This window comes from Amblyraja radiata, chromosome 19 (assembly GCF_010909765.2).
Source record: "Amblyraja radiata isolate CabotCenter1 chromosome 19, sAmbRad1.1.pri, whole genome shotgun sequence".
Taxonomy (NCBI): Eukaryota; Metazoa; Chordata; class Chondrichthyes; order Rajiformes; family Rajidae; genus Amblyraja; species Amblyraja radiata.
In genome coordinates, this window is record NC_045974.1 from 18,326,580 (window position 1) to 18,345,738 (window position 19,159).

At 45.3% G+C, this 19,159-nt stretch overlaps 1 protein-coding gene across 13 annotated transcripts in view; it reads right to left on the reverse strand.

Moving 5' to 3' along the window:
• yaf2 (YY1 associated factor 2) overlaps positions 1-19,159 on the reverse strand; it is a 98,682-nt gene that overhangs the window by 6,101 nt on the left and 73,422 nt on the right. The window lies entirely within an intron of this gene.

Consider the following 19,159-nt stretch of genomic DNA (forward strand, 5'->3'; position numbering starts at 1 on the left):
CAGTGCTTGCTTGCCCCACTATTGTTTCTCAGATGTTTAACAATTTGGATGACTATGCTGATAATATGACTAATAAGTTTGCACATGACACCAAAATTGGCAGTGTAACGGATAGTGAAGTAGGTTATCCAAGATTATAATAACTTCCAGATGAACTGGAGAAATGTGCCAAGCAATGGCAGATAGAATTTACGTCTGAAAAATGCTAGGAGTTGCATTTTGCCAAGTTGAACCAGAGGAGAATTTTCCCAGGACATGGCAGGGCCCTTGAGAGTGTTGGTGAACTGAGAGCCCTTGAATTACTGGCATATAGTTCCCTGGAGGTGGTGACAAAGGTAAACAGGCTAGTGATGAAGGTGATGAAGACTTCAGGAAACATAGCAGCAGACACACGCATTGATGGCGTCAAAGTAGAATGCTTCAAGTTCTTAGGAATAAATATCACCAGCGATTTGTCCTGGACCAACCACATGAATGCTATGGCCAAGAAAGCACAGCAACGGCTCTACTGCCTTACAAGGCCTATGAAGGTTGGCATATCCCCAATGACCCTCACCAACATCTACAGATGCGCCGTGGAAAGCATTTTATTGGGATGCATCACAGCATGGTTTGGGAACAGCTCCATCCAAGACTGCACAGTGTTGTGGACGTGGCCCAGACCATCGTGCAAACCAACCTCCATTCCATTAACTCCATCACACTTCACGCTGCCTTGGCAAGACCACCAGCGTAATCAAGGACCAGTCTCACCCCAATCACTCCCTCTTCTCCCCTCTCCCATCAGGTAAGAGGTACCAAAGTTTGAAAATGCATATCTCCAGATTCATGGTTGGTTTCTTCCCAGCTGTTATCAGGCAACTGAACCATCCTCTCTTCAACTAGAGTGCAGTCCTGAACTAACATCTTTGGAGACCAATAAGCTAACTTTAATCAGACATTATCTTGGACTAAATGTTGTGCCCTTTAAGCTTTTTCTGTACATTGTGGATGGCTTAACTGTAATCACGTTGTCTTTTAGAATTTAGAGAGATAGCATGGAAACAGGCCCTTTGGCTGAGTCCACACCAACCGTTGATGTCCCGTTCACACTAATTCTATGTTGTCTCATTTTCTCATCCTCTCCCTACACACTATGGGCAATTTACAGAAGACATTTCACCGACAAACGCGCAGGACTTTGGGATGAGGAATGCAACCAGAGCACCCGGAGGAAACCCACACACCGTCACAGGGAGAAACTCCACACAGACAGCACCCATGGTCAGGATCGAACCTGGGTTTCTGGTGCTGTGAGGCAGTGACTCTACCAGAGGTACCACTGTTCTACCCGATTTCTTTGACTGGATAGCGTGCAACAAAAGCTTTTCACTTTACTTCGGTACACTAATAATAATAAACTAAAGATTTTTAACACACTTGTCCTTAATTGATTAGGACATCGGGTACAAGAGATGGCATGTTATGTTGCAACTGTACAAGTCATTGGTGAGACCACACTTGGAATATTACGTGCAGTTTAGGTTTCCTAGCTATAGAAAGGATGTCGTTAAGTTGGAAGGAATGCAGAAAAGATAGCCAAGGATATCATTGAGACTGGAAGGCTCGAGTTATAAGGAGTGTCTGGATCAGCTGGGATTTTTTTCCTGGAGCATGGCAGTATCTTTATCGAGGTTCATAAAATCATAGGGGGTATAGATAAAGTGGACGGCCACAGTCTTTTCTCCAGGTGATGAGAGTCTAACACTAATAGAAATAGATTTAAGGTTAGAGGGGAAAGATTTAAAAGGGACCCGATGTGCAATTTTTCCACAGAGGGTGGTGCATATATGGAGTGAGCTGCCAAAGAATTTCTGTAGAAATGGGTACAATCGTGACGTTTAGAAGACATTTGGACAAGTGCAAGTTTGAAAAAGTTTTAAGAGATATGGGCCAAATGGGACAAGTTCAGATATCTATCTTGCTTGGACAGGTTGATACATAGATACATAGAAAATAGGTGCAGGAGTAGGCCATTCGGCCCTTCGAGCCTGCACCGCCATTCAATATGATCATGGCTGATCATCCAACTCAGTATCCCGTACCTGCCTTCTCTCCATACCCCCTGATCCCTTTAGCCACAAGGGCCACATCTAACTCCCTCTTAAATATAGCCAATGAACTGGCCTCAACTACCCTCTGTGGCAGAGAGTTCCAGAGATACACCACTCTCTGTGTGAAAAGGTTTCTTCTCATCTCGGTCCTAAAGGACTTCCCCAACATCGGGAACAATCTTCCTGCATCTAGCCTGTCCAACCCCATAAGAATTTTGTACGTTTCTATAAGATCCCCTCTCAATCTCCTAAATTCTAGCGAGTATAAGCCAAGTCTATCCAGTCTTTCTTCATATGAAAGTCCTGACATCCCAGGAATCAGTCTGGTGAACCTTCTCTGCACTCCCTCTATGGCTATAATGTCCTTCCTCAGATTTGGAGACCAAAACTGTACGCAATACTCCAGGTGTGGTCTCACCAAGACCCTGTACAACTGCAGTAGAACCTCCCTGCTCCTATACTCAAATCCTTTTGCTATGAAAGCTAACATACCATTCGCTTTCTTCACTGCCTGCTGCACCTGCATGCCCACTTTCAATGACTGGTGTACCATGACACCCAGGTCGCGCTGCATCTCCCCTTTTCCTAATCGGCCACCATTTAGATAATAGTCTGCTTTCCTGTTTTTGCCACCAAAGTGGATAACCTCACATTTATCCACATTATACTGCATCTGCCAAACATTTGCCCACTCACCCAGCCTATCCAAGTCACCTTGCAGTCTCCTAGCATCCTCCTCACAGCTAACACTGCCCCCCAACTTAGTGTCATCCGCAAACTTGGAGATGTTGCCTTCAATTCCCTCATCCAGATCATTAATATAAATTGTAAATAGCTGAGGTCCCAGCACTGAGCATTGCGGTACCCCACTAGTCACTGCCTGCCATTGTGAAAAGGACCCGTTTACTCCTACTCTTTGCTTCCTGTTTGCCAACCAGTTCTCTATCCACATCAATACTGAACCCCCAATACCATGTGCTTTAAGTTTGTATACTAATCTCTTATGTGGGACCTTGTCGAAAGCCTTCTGAAAGTCCAGATACAACACATCCACTGGTTCTCCCCTATCCACTCTACTAGTTACATCCTCGAAAAATTCTATAAGATTCGTCAGACATGATTTACCTTTCGTAAATCCATGCTGACTTTGTCCAATGATTTCACCACTTTCCAAATGTGCTGCTATCCCATCTTTAATAACTGACTCTAGCAGTTTCCCCACTACCGGTTAGACTAACTGGTCTGTAATTCCCCGTTTTCTCTCTCCCTCCCTTCTTAAAAAGTGGGGTTACGTTTGCTACCCTCCAATCCTCAGGAACTACTCCAGAATCTAAAGAGTTTTGAAAAATTATCACTAATGCATCCACTATTTCTGGAGCTACTTCCTTAAGTACTCTGGGATGCAGCCTATCTGGCCCTGGTGATTTATCGGCCTTTAATCCATTCAATTTACCCAACACCACTTCCCGACTAACCTGGATTTCACTCAGTTCCTCTATCTCCTTTGACCCGCGGTCCCCTGCTATTTCCGGCAGATTATTTATGTCTTCCTTAGTGAAGACGGAACCAAAGTAGTTATTCAATTGGTCCGCCATATCCTTGTTCCCCATGATCAACTCACCTGTTTCTGACTGCAAGGGACCTATGAATTGACTTTTACCGTGCCGTTTAACACTGGTTCAATGACCGCATGATTCAAGTTTCCATATCTTTCTCACTGGTGAATACCGATGCTAAGCATTCATTTAGTACCTCAGCCACTTCTCTCAACAAGATGTCAGGGACCCTTATTCACACATTTGCCATCTACAGGCTCTTCTCAATGGCTTCTCATCCTCCAAGCTGCAGAAATACCAACTCATTCAATACTCAGTCACTCCTACTCCACATCAGGTCTATTCCTCTGTCCTGTCCTTACTGACCAACATCTGCTTGCAACCATTTGCTTTAAAATACAACTTTAAATTTGCACCTTAAGGCCCAGTCCATGCACAATTTCCGCACATCCATCTCACTTTCCACTGGACTTTCCCCCCACCCTCCATCACAGCAGAGCCTGTCGTTATGTCGATGCTTCACTGCAGAAGTTCCACACTGAGTTTCACCGCCTCTCGTCATTCCTACAGTGGTCTCCCAACACCCATGACTATGATACGGCTCCCATCACCCTCCTAATTGACCCCTCCCTGGTTCAGTTTCTTGTCTCTCATTGAGTATTGACTCACTACCTACCAACACGGCAGACGTCCAGCTCCACACAGCGCTGAACAGCGTGTCCCTGATCCACAGTGAGAGGGTCAGCATTTGAATGAACTCTGCAGTTTTTTAGTTAGCGCAGCAATTTATTACAATGCAAGAGGTGGCCATTCAGCCCATAAAATCCATGTCAGCATCCACAGAGCAGAGTGAGCAAGAGCAGTTGGGGACACACACAGCTGAGGGTGGCACGGGGGTAGAGTTGCTGCCTCACAGCGCCAGACAACCGGGTTTGTTCCTGACTATGGGTGCTTGTCTACGGAGTTTGTACGTTTTCTCTGTGGCCACATGGGGTTTCTCCGAGATATATAGTTTCCTCCCATACTCCAAAGACGTACAGGTTTGTAGGTTAATTGGCTTGGTATAAATGTAAGATTGTCCCAAGTATGTGTAGGGTAGTGTTAATGTGCAGGGATTGTTAGTCGGTCTGGACTTAGTGGGTCGAAGGGTCCATTCTGTATCTCTAAACAAAAGTAAATGCTGCAGAGAATGCTAGGTGTGGTGGCAAGGTCCCAAGGATAGTCATCATCACAAAGGATAAAACATGAAAAAGGATGCCCAGTACAACTATAACTAATTTAACAGCCACATATTAATTTCCCACCCACTTGACGCATTCACATTTTTGTTACTAAACCTCCCCTCCCTCTGCCCCAGAAGCGACTTCACTGCTGCCACTTTACTGTATACAACATCAGGCTTGAACCCACTTGTCCCTCTCCACATTCACCCTTCTAACCCTTCTGGGTCCAACCTTGGCAGCCGTTCCTGCTGTCACCACCCCCCCCCCCCCCCCCCTTCCCCCACCCCACCCTCCTTAAACTTCCCCTCGCAAGCTTCAGTGCAGACACCTGCAAAAACAAGCCAGTCAGGGCTGATACCTTGGAAAAACATCCCATTGTTTAATCGTTGAGTCCGAGAGGAACTGCCTTTGCATGTACATAAACACAAGCCAGCACATGAACAGGCACAAAGGTACAGGCAGGCAGTGAGACACGGACATTAGTAACGGCTGCTCCATTTCATCAATTGAATCAGAATGTCGTTAACCCCTTGCTATCGGGAACTCCAAGATTCAGAGGCTACAACTTGGCAGCCAGCATTAACACTTAGTACTCATTCAAGGCAATGCGGCTGATCTATGTAGCATAATATTATCATTTTAACCAAAGTGCTGCAACAAAACTATATTGATACTTCTAGTACATTACTATTAAACTCAATGCCATTACATCATTGCATTATTTGCCCTAATTTCATAGCATAACTGCATCATAAACACTGCTGCATTACAATATTATTAATCTAATGTTCCTGTATCACTGTAAGATGTTAGTAAACTTAAAAGTTTGTGATGCCATTGACAAATGAATGGCAACAAAGACAAGTGTCGGGTGTATAGGAAGGAGGCCACAAACTGCTTGGAGGAACAGAAAGATGGATGGATACCTCAGCAAGCGCGGTGATGCAGGTTAAAGAGGCTGTAAAAATAGCAACCTAAATGCTCCAGAGAGGTAATTTAAATGCAATGATATTTTGTATAACTTTGATCAGACCACAGTTCTGTGCAAATGGAGACACAGGACAGTCAGCAAGAAGATTTCACTTGACACTTGCAGGATGCACTTCTCAGGAAAGATTAGCCAGGCCAATGCTTTTTTCTCCTTGAAGAAGAAAGCTTGGAGTAACATAATGAAGGTCTTTAAAATTACAGAGCAGGGTTTGATTGAGACAGGCGATGACACTTCCATTTCTGGGAGAGATATTTGCACCAGAACTCTGGTAATCCCCTGTGTGATCATCGACAGATCTCCCATTCTGATTCTCCAGAAATCAACACCAGATTTCCAATTTCCACTCACCAAGGCCCCAGTTCCCGCACTCCTCGTAAACTCACCTGGTGCTGTTGGCTGCCCTTTCTCAATCTTACTGGGTTAATTGAAGGGTTACTGTGCAACGTCATTGTAAACAGTGAATTAAAATTGTGTTGAAGCGTTAATAAAGCATCCGGCAGTCTGAGAGAATCTTCCAGTGGTCCAGATTAACGGAGTCACACAGTACCAAGCCCTGCAGATTTCATAAAACCACAAGTACGCAGTGTGAAGAAACAAGGAATAAATCAGGCTAATGGCAAAGAGGTGGAATCTGGATTGTAGGAGAAACAGATGGGCGAGAGGCTTGAAGAAGAGGAGTGAGGCGGATGCCTAAACACTAGCTTTGGCCAGTTAAACCAAACATGTGGCATGGACAGGTACATGGACAGGAAAGGTTTAGAGGGATATGGGCCAAACGTGGGCAGGTGCGACTACTGTAGTTAGGGCAGCTTGGTCCGCATGGAAAAATTGGGCCTAAGGGCCTGTTTCTGTGATGTGTGAATCCATGACTACGTGGTAAATGCTACGCAATTTCCTGAGGAGTTGACAGACCCTACGATAACATTCTCTCATCACAAGAAAATACTTCTGAGCTGACGTGTAGCATTTTCTGGAATTTGTTACATGATGGAGGCTTTGGAGATACTGAGGACATTACAGTTGCTTGACCCATTTATTTAATTGGTTTCAGTCAATAGCTAATGGTCAGTATATGTTTCAGGTCAAATGAGGAAATTCGCAGCATAACACCGCACAAAGCTATTCATGTCTGTCACATCCCAACTGCATATTATCACTATTATCCATAAACACATGAAAACAGGTCCAATTCACTCACTTCTTCCCACAATAATCCCTTCCACAAGAAGTGAACAGTGAACATACAACCCTAGACGTCACCTTTTCCTTTTCTCCAGGGATGCTGATTGACCTGCTGAGTTACACTCCTGAGATTTCAGCATCTTATTGCTACTGCTGGTTCCATTCTCAGTGCTGCCACCTACAACTGATGTTACCCTGAAGCCTGGTCTACTGCCTCACGGCACAATCTCAAGCAATTCTCTGTGGGAAAGTGCTCATTCCTCGAACAGTACCAGCGAATATCATCTGGTCACCATCTCATTGTTGTTTGTAGACCTTGTTTGTAGACACTTTGATAGCATACAAAGTGGCTGCTATCCACAATGCACTTCAACCTCATTCAACTCAAGGACACCCTGAGTGACTCCACCAAAATCCAAATGCATCACTTCTACAGCTCACATCTATCTATCAAGTTGAGAATAATGGCTCAATGGAGCCCAAAGTCAAGAGAAGCAAAGTCTTGAGGCTTCTGCAAAAGCGTTCTCATTCAAGTAGGGTAAACTGTATAAAGAAGTGTCCAAACTGGAAACGTCACCTATCCACGTTCTCCAAAGGTTCTGCCTGACACGCTGAGCCACTCCAGCACTTTGTCTTTTTTTTGTTAAGCAGGATTTGTAGTTCCTTGTGTCTCCTGTAAGTTTTTATTGTGTTGGTGGCTCATCCAAAATAATCTAAGTGCATTTGTTAGTTTAGTTTAAAGATACATCATGAAAACAGGCAAACGTTGACCAACAAATGCCCAATCACACTAGCTCTATTTTAGCCCACTTTCACCCCTACTCCCTACACACTAGGGACAATTTACAGAGGTCCATTAACCTACAAACCCGCAGTCACAGCGAGAACGTGCATACTCCACACAGACAGCACACGAGGTCAGGATCAAATCCAGGTCTCTGGTGCTGTGAGTCACCAACCATACCCAAGTACTGATGTGCAATGATTATACTATAGAATAGTAGATTACATAAACAGTTCTATGTTTCCAACACAATTTTGCATCTAGCAAGTTTCAAAGTTCTTACAAAATATATAGTCTTATCTTGGGCTTAAGGGCCTGTTGTTCTGGCAACCTGACCGAATGTTCCCGAGGCTGTTGTTGTCGACAGGGAACCTGCACACTCAGGATCGGTGGCACCAGAGATCAGTGCAGAGCACGGCAGCTCTCTCTCACACAGGCCCAGTGGTCCCGTCAGAAGCTGCGAGTGGCCTGACGGAAACTCCATGGGCAGGGGTAGTGGGTTATTCTCAGCGTGGACATTGAGCTCCGTCCGGGCCTGTGCTGTACTCCGGGAGGAAGAGCCGCAGCAGCAGCCTGAAGTGGGCAACACCCTTAATCACTGGATGGAAGGAAGGTGCGGATGGAGAGAAACTCAGGTCGTCCTCCCAGCCCAGTCACCAGGACAATGGAAGGGAGAAAGAATTGAGTTTAGTTTAGAGATACAGCATGGAAACAGGCCGCTCGGCCCACCGAGTACACAGCGACCAGCAGTTCCCGTACACTACGACCATTCCACACGTACACTGGGGACAATTTATAATTTTACCGTAGCCAATTAACCTACCAATGTTTTTATAGCATGGGAGGAAACCAGAGCACCCGGAGAAAACCCACGCAGGTCACGGGGAGAATGTACAAACTCCATATAGACAGCACCCGTGATCAGGATCGAACCCAGGTCTCTGGCGTTGTATGGCAGCAACTCTACTGCTGCAGCACTGAGAGAAAGAAAAGAAGAAAGGGTGCAACAGTGGGGCAACTGGTAAACTGCTGCCTCACAGTCCCAATGACCAGTGTGCGATCCTGACCTCTGGCGCTACCGGTGTGGAGTTTGCCCGTTGTCTCTGTGACTGCACGATTCTCCACTGGGAGCTCCCATTTCCTCCCAGATCCTGAAGAATTGACTGTAAATTTGCATGAGGGTCTGGCTGAACGCTAGAATCTGGGAGGAGTCGATGGGGATCCGGGGAGAATGAAATGGGATCGATGTAGGATTAGCGTAAATAAGTGGCTGTTGTTCGACACGGACTTGGTGGGCAGAAAGGCCTGGCCAGGTACAGCCTCTCTCTGTGAACCTCCGTGAAAAGGAACCACAAAATCTTTGGCAGAAACACTGCAGCTCCATCGATCAGCTGCTATAAATGTCAATGTAGCAAGACTTCTTGAATTATTCACTAAGTACTAGCACCATTCTGCAAAAACGGGCTCATTTTTCTTTGGATTCTCTATTTAAAGCGTCATAACATTATAAAAAAATAATCAGCAACCCGCTCATGAAACTGTATATAGCGTCTGCATTATGCTCTATCCAGGGCCTGGGAATTTGTATCAATATTTTTCATTTACTGCTTATAATAAATATTTTATTGCCTTGGTTAGTTTATCCAGCCTTTATTAGATTTTGCAGCAAAAACAAAACAAAAATGTCACCAGATATCAAAGAACGCTGGGATTGTGAGAGTATTTCTGGGGGTCCCTCGGAATATCAGTAAATGTAGGAGATCCCTGGGAATGTGACAGTGTGTGCATGCGGCTTCCGCAGTGGGATTCAGCATCTACAGAGAACCCCTGCGAGTTACAGTAGTTGCAATGCATATGGAGGAGAACGTTGCATGTATTCCAACCCTCCATGAGAATTGCCTGCAGGCTCTTGAAATGCATCAGCAATTATGCCTGGGTCGTCTACAAGCCAATGTGAATGTACGTTGAATTTTACCAAAAAAACCCACAAAATGTTGGATTAACCCAGCGGGTCAGGCAGTATCTGTGGAGAACACGGATAGGTGACACTTTGGATCAAAACCATTCTTCAGACTGATTGTGGGGGAGGGGAGAATGGGGTTTGGCAAAAGAAAGCTAGAAGAGAAGAGAGAGGCTGGACAGGTATTAGGTGGATGCTGGCAAGGGCAGGTTTTGATAGGCGGACGGTTGGGACAAAGGCCAGAGATAGAAGCGGAAAATGTGAAAACAAGGTTGAAATGCGAAACACAAAGCGAGAGGGAGGAAAGTAGCAGGAGGGATGGGGGAGGGAAGTGGAGAAATAGGTGGGAGTCTAGGAGAGGCAAAGGGATACAGAGGGAGAGGTTAGAATAGGGGGAGGAGTTTGTATGGGAGGGGGGGGGGGGGCAGGGGGGCTAGTAGGAGGTTGCCCAAGATTGGAGTGTTCATACCGTTGGGTTGTAAGCTGCCTAAGCAAAATGAATGAATGATGGGATACTGTTCCTTCAGTTTGCATGTGGCCTCACTCTGGCAATGGAGGAGGTCCAGGACAGAAAGCTCAGTATGGGAATAGGAAGGGGAGTTAAAATGACAACTGGGAGATCCAATAAGCCTTGGCGGACTGTGCGCAAGTGTTCAGATAACCCTTGCCTCCAATCTGTTCCCCAATTAGACTTGAAACAGGCCTTGGCCCACCGAGGCTATTCTGACCAGCGATCACTCTGTTCACTAAAGGGCCTGTCCCACTTTCACAACCTAATTCACAACCTTTTTTTACTCGTGGACATTTTTCATCATGCTAGAAAAAACGCCCGACCTACTTGATGCCACGAGTACCTACGACCTACCCACGACCAACCCACGACCTACCTACGAACTCGTGACGGCCATGCTGTGAGTATGAGTCAAGGGCAAACTCGGCAGAGGTTATGAATTAGGTGGTGAAAGTGGGACATGCCCTTTACACTATCCTACACATTTGGGGCAATTTTACAATTTTTACTGAAGCCGATTAACCTACAAACCTGTACATCTTTGGAATGTGAGAGGAAACCAGATCACCTGGAGAAAACCCACATGGTCACAGGGAGAATGTGCAAACTCCATCCAGAAAGCACCCATAGTTCTCCATCTCCATCTGTCCACAAATTACCAATTGTTAACTTTTGGGGCCTACACATCACTACTTTCCTTAATCTCTTCTTCTTTCTTCTTTTCTTGTGTCTATTAGTTTTATGTTGTTAAATTTAAAACAAGAAGTTGTACACAAAATGTATTATGTTATATTCCATGGTTTATACGACTGTAAATTGCTTCTAATAAAAAATAAAAGAAAGCACCCATAGTTAGGACCAAACCCTGGTCTCTTGCGCTAAGGCAACAACTCTACCTCTGCGCTACCCGTACCACTGTGCCGCCCCCTCTTTCTCTCCTTCCGATCCTCCTACAGTCCTCCCATTTATTACTCCCCTTTCCCACGAAACCCGAAACGAAACCCGCCTGCCTCCCATCGCCCATTTATATTTCTCCTCCACTCTTATTACCATCCACCTAGTTCACATGTGTACCACCAAGTCTACACCGCTCCCCTCCCCACCTTCCCTCATGGGGTTCTGGATCCATGTGCAATTCACCACTCTGCAAATGGTGCCCGTATTATCAACATCCGTATTAGTCTGCAGAACCGGCAGCCTTTGTGCTGCTGCTTAGCACCTTCCAGCCACCACTGTCTCCTCCTTCACCGCTAATCCCCGCTCCTAGACACCTGGCTCCATTTGCCCACCATCCTTCACCCCTCCTCGATCCACCAATCACCCCTCGAGTCTATCTTACCCCCACCCTCTCCTCTTTATAATCGTTTTGTTTTTTTGCCCTTCCCACCCCCAGTCCCAATGCTGGACTTCTCTGAAACATTGACAATTCCTCCCCCCCCCCTCCACTGATGCTGCCTGACCCACCAAGTTCCTCCAGCAGCTAGCTTTTGCTCCAGATTCCAATATCTGCAGTCTCTTGTGTCTCTGTCTTCACTGAGCTTGTGTCAGTGATTATATTCCATAATTCACTACTTCTGAATACATTTATCACTTACGAACTGTATTTAAACCATACCAAGCAGCTGCCTTAAAATGCTGTGCTGGTTAAGAAATGCTCCATCTTCCAAAGGCATTCTAAAATCATTCAATGATTCAATGATTCAACATTGTATTCAACATATTGTGACTTTCAAAAGTTTGCTGTCAAATCTATTTAAATGTTATACGCTGGTACATGTTCTCGGGCAATGAAAATCATCTGATAGTAGCAATTCATTCAACAATGCGAAGTACAATTTTTAGTTCTAGAGATTCAGTAGGGAAACAGGCCTTTCAGCCACAGAGTCCCCGCTGACTATCGGTCACCGTTCACAATAGGTCTATCCCCCTTTTGCCTCCACTCATGGATGTAGCCTAGTCCATCACATAGATCAGCACCTACCTACTGACACAACTACAACCCTCTCCCAATCGACTTCACCAACACTTGGCGCTGCCTTGAGAAAGCATAATCAAGGATCATTTACACCCGGTCATTCCCTCTTCTCCCCATGTCCCATTGGGCAGAAGATACAAAGGCAGTCAGTCAGATCCGATGCAGTCAGATTTTGAACAGACCTTCCACAAGCCAGGGTGTAGTCCCGAGCTCTCAACCTCCCTCACTGCGGACCTTGCACCTTTCTTCTGTAAGTGTAACACCACAATGCTGGAACACTATACCCTACACTCTATATGGAGTAGGGGATAGAGTCTTTGGGAAAGGCAGGGTGGGAAGAAGTAACTTCACTACTAATTTCCATTCCGCACTTAAATTCAGTTGGAACATCTCCCGACCATTTCTTGATCTCACCGTGTCCATCGCAGACGATAGACTATCGACTGACATTTATTACAAACCTACTGACTTCCACAGCCACCTAGACCACACTTCTTCCCACCATGCCTCTTGCAAAGACTCCATCCCATGCTCCCAATTCCTCAGTCTATGCCATATCTGTGCCCAAGACGAGGTGTTCCATACCAGGACGTTTCAGATGTCCTCATTCTTTAGGGAACAGGGGTTCCCCTCCTCCATCATAGCTGAGGCTCACACACGGGTCTTCTCGGGTACCCCACAGCTCTGTTCTTGCTCCCCCTCCCCCCTGTCGCAACAATGACAGAGCCCCTAGTCCTCACCTTCCACCCCATCAGCAGTCGCATACAGCACATAATCCTCTAACATTTTCGCCACCTCCAATGGGATCCTACCATTAGCCACAGCTTCCCACCTCCACCCTTTTCCGCAAAGACCGTTCCTTCCGCTGGGTAACTCATCACTTCCCACCCAAGACACTCCATCCCCAAGTGCTTTCCCTTGTGCAACACCTGTCCCTATACCTCCTCCTTCCAAGGACCCAGACAGTCCTTTCAGATGAGGCAGGTTCACTGGTACCTCCTCCAACCTCATCGCCTGTATCCATTGTTTGAGGTGTGGACGGACCCCTATATATCAGCGAGAGCAAGCGCAGGCTCGGCGATCGTTTCGTTCAACACCTCTGCTCAGTCTCTCTAAACCTGCGTGATCTCCCAGTTGCTCAACACTTTGTCCTGGGCCTCCTCCACTGCCAGAATGAGGCCCAACACAAATCTATACAAGAGTGTGAATAAATGGATGCTTCTCAGGTTGGCAGGTTATGACCAGTGGGTACCGTGCTCAGGCCAGGATACCAATTAAACCAATGCAAGCTGTAGAAATAATATCACTGAGGAGAACAGATGTCATATTCCTAAGTTTGTAGATGGCACAAAACTAGATGGGATTGTGGGTAGTGAGGAGGATGCAAAATGGCTTCAAGAAGATCTGGACAAAATGAGAGTGCGGTCAAGAACAAGGTCATCGGCTCTGCGATCCTTACAGAAGAGCAGAGCCTCCATGAAATGGTGAGAGATAGGGTAGTGATGATGTTCAGAGGGGCCAAGGTGAGCTTGAACACGTCACTTAAGGCCAATGCAAAGTGAATGGGAAGGTTAATGTTTTGTTAGCCTTCATTACGACACAGTTTGACTCCAGGAGTAAGGATTTCAACTCACTTATATAGGGCCTTGGGGAGTATTGTGTGCATTGTCGGTCTCCTTACCTAGAGAAGAATGTACTTGAGGAGAGTTGGAATGGACTGGGACTATATTCTATATATATTCTAAGGTTAGAAGGATGAAAGATTTTAGCATCAAAACTCTAAATAGGTTGTTGCAGAAAAAATGTTTGGGACCAGGGGGCATTGTTTGTGAATCACTGCAGGGACTTAGTTCCAAGATGAGCACCAGAGGGCAGAGAACTTTGGAAATCTCCACTCCCGGAGAGCGGTGGAATTGGAGTTTATTCCAAACTGATATTGGACATTAGGGGATAAAGAAACATGAAAACCGTGCTGGAAAACAGCGCTGAGATAGAAGTTGAGGCTTAAAGGGATTAACAGCCACCTCCTTGCTCCTACCTCTTGTGGAGGTGTGACTGAGCCGCAACAAATGGAAAATGACATTTAGTGTGGACAAGTTTATAACGCCGTGCACAGGAAACAAAAAAAAAACAGGTAGCAGATGTTCAGAGGCATTTGGGGGAACTTAATGGGCATGCTCAGTGAATCCAGTTGCTCCAGGAATATCGGCCAAGATTGCTGCTGCTTGGCAAGTGTTGTTAGAAGTGAATGGCTTCATTGTCAGCAAGTTGTTCACCAATGTGTCTACACCTAGAGAACGTAAGGTACAGAAGGATGAAAATGTGCCAGGGAGACAAGGGGGGAAAAAGAGAGAGAGAGACAGACAGAGACAGAGACACAGAGAGAGAGAGAGAGAGAGAGACACACACACACACACACACACACACACACACACACACACACACACACACACACACACACACACACACACACACACACACACACACACACACACTCAGCTGCTGCAATTAAATAAACACTTAGAAAATTGCAATTAGATGACGGAAATTAAACTGTTTTCTTGGAGCCCTGCCCAATACTTCTTCAACAAGTGGTGATGCATGTCATTAGCATTTCTGGAATCTGTCCCAGTATTAAACAGCTGCCACATTTCCCTAAATAACAGTCACTGAACTTGAAAATAATGTACTGAATGTGAACGGCTTTGAGCAAGATGTCATAAGGTGTTACATAAATAACGGTTTTGCTTTCTCCCAGATTATGAATAGAGGCATCAATTTCTGCTCCACACGCAACATTGTGTAATGCCGGTAATCTGAAATATAAGCTGCAAATGCAAGTATATCAGGCAAGGCTGGTTCAGAGTGAAACAAAATTACCCATTTGGAAGATTATCTTTTATCATTAGCAAATGATCCACACTGTTTCTTCCTCCACACTCGCTGCCTGATCTGCTGAGTGTTTTCAGCGTTGCTGTTTTTTTTCATCAATTTCCACTGGAAGCCTGGTGCATGGATTTTTAAAGCTTTGATACACGACAGAGATATTTTTTGTCAGTGCTGAGATATGATTTCCTCTCGACTTCTGCTTCATCCCCCAGAGCCATTTCAGAACCTCGCTCTGTTTCTTTCCAACCACACACATCTTGTTTGCTCTTCAAGCCCTCTAATTGGAACATGAGATTTTAATATACACAGAGCTGTCATGTTACCACTTCTAAAACTAGGGTTCCAGTTAAAACCTGGTTTAAATCTTTTCCCAATCATGTGCAGTTCTGTAGTGGGCATTAGTACCCCCTGCAGTGAGTATAAAACAAAGAAACCATGTGAAAGTGAGGCAGATGAATATGTGGCTGAGGGTTTGGTGCAGGGGGCAGGGGTTCAGGTTTCTGAACCATTGGGATCTTTTCTGGGGCAAAGATGACCTGTACAAGAGGGACGGGTTGCACTTGAACTGGAAGGTAACCAATATCCTGGCAGGCAGGTTCATTAGAGCTACACGGATGGGCTTAAACTGGATTGGAAGGGAGCAAGAAAGGGCTGTTGGTTTGATTTGCACGTATTTTAATGCAAGAAGCCTGGTGGATAAGGCAGATGAAGTCGGGGCATGGATAGGTTTGTGCGACTGGGACGTTGTAGCCATTACAGAAATCTGGTTCAGTGAGGGACAGGACTGGCAGCTTAATGTTCCAAGGTACAGATGTTTCAGGAGAGATAGAGCTGGGGGTAAAACAGGAGGGGATGTTACTTTATTGGTTAAGGAGGATGCCAGAAGTAACAATACTGATGGTACGTCCTGCAGAGCTATACTCCTTCCCTATCTTCAAAACACAAGGAAATAAATCTTTTTCTCATCACTCCCATTGTTATTGCATCAGTAATGGTCCAATTCAAAAATAAAATCTGATCCAAGAAGATTGTTAACAGCTGCACCACCTACCTGTACATTGAACCACTGAGCTGCAGATTACAATCCTACAAACTGCCCACTTCATCCCCAGTTTAAAATTTGGATAATCATTTTGGGAAGCAGAATTCAGTTGGGGGGGGGTGCTTCAGAGTTAAGTACTGAGGTAGGGTATCAAACCAAATATTCTTTACTTCGTGAATTAAAAAATTCACAACAGGTCCCAAGCTGCAACATCATCTGCCCATTTCCCTCCCCAGATGCTGCCTGGCCCATTGAGTTCCTCCAGCACTTTGTGTTTTGTGCTGGATGTCTCCTTCTTCACTGACATTGACTAAAGTTACCAACTCCCTCAGTAATGGTCTTACAAACCACACAACTAAAATGTGTTTTTTTTTTAAATGTTAATCTGCTGCTTATTTACAAATAAAAGATCTCTCTACAAAAGGAGTTAAAGGTTGCCTCACAGTTTGTACCCTGTTGATACACGTTTAAATAACTGGTCTTTGAAGATGGAGAATTGTCTTTCCTGAAATGATAGCTCGTTACCAGTGCAATTCGTTCTGTCAACTTCTGACAATATGGCTGCAAGGCAGAATAACTGCAGTAACATGGTCAGACAGCACTAGATGGATCAGTGCAGCTGATTTCAACAGTATTCCAGTGATGTGCTTGATGGGACTTAAAGTGGGGTAGGCAGCGTCAGGCCTGATGCCCCAGGCATTTCTAAATATAAAAATAACTAAAAATTATCAATTGCACATGATGCAGTGCCTTCAGCAAACTCCCCTGGGGAACTCGTGCACCATTTTACAGAATAATCTGCCAGGTATCATCAAGACAGCAGGCAGCATAGTTGCGCAGTTTGAAGAGCTGCTGCAGCGCTAGAGTCAGGAGACCTGGGTTCAATCCTGACCTTGGATGTTGAATGTGTGGAGTTTGCATGCCCTCCCCGTGACTGCATGGATTGCCCCCAGATGCTCCAGTTTCCTCCCACATCCCGAAGAGATGGGCTGGTAGGTTAACTGTAAAATACCTCCTGGTGTGGCAACTAGAAGTGGAATTTAAGAGGAGTTAATGAGAATGTGGGGGAGAATAAAAAATAGGATTAAAGCAAAATTAGTCTAAAGAGTTGATCGATGGCAGTTGTGGAGTCGGTGGGCTGAAGCCCTTTCTGTGTTGCATCTCTCTATCTCTCCAAGAGCAATATAACCACTTGCATACCACTTGTGGATTTTGATCAGTTCTTAGGAATGCTGACGCCATCAGCTTCATCCTGAGCATTGGATGCCAATGAGAAGAGGTGCTGGCTCGTTTGGTCTCGTCAGCCATGCATTCCAGATTCTAACTATCTAGGTAAAAATAGTTGGAATCTGCGATTCACTACTGGAGAAGGACTTGGAATGAAATCACCTGTAAATCTCTTGCTCTTCATCTTAAATCTATGCACTCTGTTCCGATGCACCTCTGATAAGATAGGAAGAAAATGTATCTGCTTATCTATAGAGAGCCTTATCAATGGCTCTAATACTTCTAACAAGCTCCTTAGACTCCCCTGCTCCAAGGAAAATGAACCCAGCCTACCCTGTCTCCTCCTAACATAAACATTCCATCCCAGGCAATGTCTTGGTGAATCTCCTCTGAGCTCTCTCTGTACAACTATGTCCTTCCGACAGTGTGGGTGATCAAACCTGCACATGGTGCTTCAGCTGTGGCCCAGCCAGTATTTAATGTGCTAAGTGACATGTCAAACTATTCTCTTTCTTGTCTCAGAGCTTGGCATGCAACAGAAAGAGCTAAGAAATCCAGTCCAAGCAGCGAGGTAGATTTGCAGCAAGAAGAGGTGGTTTCTGAGTGGAAGAGATCTGCCTTGTATTGACCAATCTGATGAATAAGTGTAAATGACACAGCTGGTTACAGCATGACTAGCCTGTGGCAGCAATGCTAAATGTTAGGGCAACTGGTTACATTCAACAATCAAAGAACCTGCAATTGTTGGAAATCTGAGATGAATAAAGATAATACTGGAAACACTCAGCAGACCAGGCAGCATCTGTGCAGAGAGATACACGGAGTTAGCATTTAAGTCAAGAAACTTTAGTTAGGACAGTTCTGATGAAGGGACCCGTAACCAAAGTATTAGCTGCTTCTCACTGCCTGACCTGCTGAATGTGTATGGCCAGATGGAATTGGTTAGAAAGTTTGACACACAGCTGCTGGTCAGTGTTACACAGTCGCTGGATACAATAATGATTGCTCTAAAGGGCCTGTCCCACTTGGGCATCATTTGCGCGTCAGTTAGGGCGTGAAGATTTGGTACATCCCAAAATCCTGGGGCACCATGCGTTACTGCCTACATCACCACGCACCATGCACGCGTAATGCGCACCATGCGCTGAATATGGACCTGAGCCCACTACCTGATATTTTTTACCTAGGCAATTTTTCAATAAAGTTGTACCATTCCCGCTACGTTCAATGAACCGTTTGTCCAGAGTCCAACTCCCTGCCTGCCTGCACTATCCTGGTCTAGACACCAGGTCTAGCCACCAGGTCTAGCCACCTGGTGGCATGTTGGACACACTTCCATGCCCTGTGAAGGAGAGCAGTCCATAAGCAACAAGAAGGTGTTAGGCAATCAATGCTCCGGCTCAGTGGGGTCAAAGGACCAGAACGATTATGAAATATTTATGAACATTTAAAAAAAAAGCTAAATAAGCTTGAGTTAAAACAAAATAAAGAAAATTAAAAAGCAAAACGGATTCAATTAAAAACCTTAATGTCCTGGAAAGTAAAAACTTCCTGATCTTCTACAAGATGCTAGTGAGTATTGCGTTCAGTTTTGGTCACAGGAGTACAGAAGTTTAAAGTGTAGGGATGGGGGGAGGTCAGTCATCTGATTGAATGAAGCGTGAACAACGTTGCTCCCAACATCGGCAAGATCAAGTAGCTGATTGTTAGCTTTCGAAGAGGAAGG